This window comes from Myotis brandtii, unplaced genomic scaffold (genome assembly GCF_000412655.1).
Source record: "Myotis brandtii unplaced genomic scaffold, ASM41265v1 scaffold97, whole genome shotgun sequence".
In the NCBI taxonomy this organism is placed as follows: Eukaryota; Metazoa; Chordata; class Mammalia; order Chiroptera; family Vespertilionidae; genus Myotis; species Myotis brandtii.
The window spans coordinates 643,126-645,299 of NW_005372020.1; positions in this window are offsets into that span (position 1 = coordinate 643,126).

The following is a 2,174-nucleotide window of genomic DNA, read 5'->3' on the forward strand; positions in this document are numbered from 1 at the left end:
CACCCGAGGGCCCGCACCGGGAGCGCCCTCCTCTGCGGAGAATCCAGTGTCGGGCTCCACCAAGAAACACAAACGCACAAAACACCAGACAGCCGTCAGCCTTTTAGGTGCCGCCTCCCCTCCGTCCGCAGGCGGCCGGGCCCCGGGGAGAGGCCGGCAGGAGCTGAAATGGGAAGAGAAGCAGGACGATAGCCATGGCTCCCGTGGAGCCGGGCGGGGTCCTGGCCGGCGGGCTGATTCGGTCTGGTTTGCAGCGGGAGCCCCTGAGCCCGGAGGCCACGACCTGTGACCCAGAGATCTGTGACCCCGTCACCCTCTTCATTTTCTGTTCTCTCACCCCCCCACCCCCCAGCTCCCCGTTTCTTCCTGTCCCCGGCCCGGGCAGGGGAAGGAACGGGAGTGGCCTGACCCTTGCTCGCTTCTCGCATCCCAGGAGGTTCCTTCCCCCTTTCGGAGGCTCTCAGACGGACGGCTCCTCAGACACTTGAATGTGCCTCCGGCCCTGTCTCCTTGACCTCCTGACCTTGGGGCGTCGGGACGCGGGCGCCCGCTGTGTGCTCACGCATTCCCTGGAGAGCTCGGCCCCCACCGCTCTGTCCACGCTGCCGTCTTTGTCCCCAACGGGCGTCCCGGGCCCCTACCTTCCCCCTGAATTCCAGCTCCAGCTCCAGCTCCAGCCAGTGGTCAAAGGCGGCTCAGCCGGCCACGCCCGCCTGCTCATCGCTGCCCACGGCCCGTCCCTCCGGCCTCGGTCCCATCTCGGTGGGTCCCATCTCAGTGGCGGCTCCCACGTCCCCCTGGCACAGAGTCTCAGGCACAGCCTTGACCTTCTGCTCGCTTCCCCCGCGGAACTGCCCGTTCTGTTGCTGATCCTCACCTGGGGGTATTTTCCCCGGTGGTTTTTCGTGCGCACGTTAATGTTTTAATTAATCAGGGAAATCGAAGTCTGATTTACATGACCTGGGGACCCTCACGCCGCTTGGAAGGGGGGAGAAAAAATCCATTGATTTTGAGAGAGAGAGGGAAGGAGGGAGGGCAGGAGGGGTGGGGGGCAGAGAGAGAGAAACATTGATGTGAGGGCGACACAGCAATTGGCTGCCTCCTGCTTGGTTCCTGAGGGGGCTGGGGATGTGGTCTGCAGCCAGGCGAGACATGCCCTTGATCAGGAATTGGACCCACGGCCCTTTGGTCCTCAGGCTGACACTGCAACCGCCGAGAAGCACCCGCCAGGGCAAACCACCAGGAGGTTTTAAGGCTTCAAAACAGACCCAGGCCCGGCCGGCGTGGCTAAGCGTTGACCTATGAACCAGGAGGTCACGGTTCAATTCCCCGTCGGGGCACATGCCCGGGTTTCAGGCTTGATCACCAGGAGGGAGCGTGCAGGAGGCGGCCGATCGCTGATTCTCTCATCATCGCTGTTTCTATCTCTCTGTCCCTCTCCCTTCCTCTCTCTCTAAAGTCAATAAAAACATATTTAAAAAAATTAATGAGCTGTTCAGCTACCACCTCCTAAAGAGGTCTTGGATAGAGTCTAACAAAGTCATCTCTAAGACTGTCAGCACGGAGGCGCAACCTGAACGCATGCAGAATGCCAGGGAGCAGCACAGCATGTGCAAAGGCCCTGTGGCAGAAAAGAGCGTGGTGTGTTGGAGGAGAAGGCCTGGGAGGTGGGCAGGGGCCTGTGAAGAAGGTACTTACAGGCTGTGGGGCCGGATGGGCGTTACACCACGGGGGAGGTTTCAACCAGGGGCGTGCAATGCTCCAATCTGCATTTCTTTTAAAAGAGCATTCTGGGTGGCCGGTGTGGCTCAGGGGATAGAGCCTTGGCCTGCAGACGGAAGGGTCTCTGGTTCAGTTCTGGTCAAGGGCACCTACCTGGGTTGCAGGCTCGATCCCCGTCCCCGGTCGGGGCCCATGCAGAAGGCCACCCATCGATGTGTCTCTCTCACGTGATGTTCCTCTGTCTCTCCCCCTCCCTTCCACTCTCTCTAAAGATCAACGGGGAAAAATATCCTCGGGTGACGATTAAAAAAAGAGAGAGAGAGAGAGAACATTCTGGCCGCAGAGAGAACGGTGTGGTCCGAGTCTGGAGCGGCCGTGCAGGGGGGAGAAGCCGGCCCCATGGCCCCGCGCAGGGCCACCACCGGCCACTGGCCACGTCCCCCCCCCTCCCC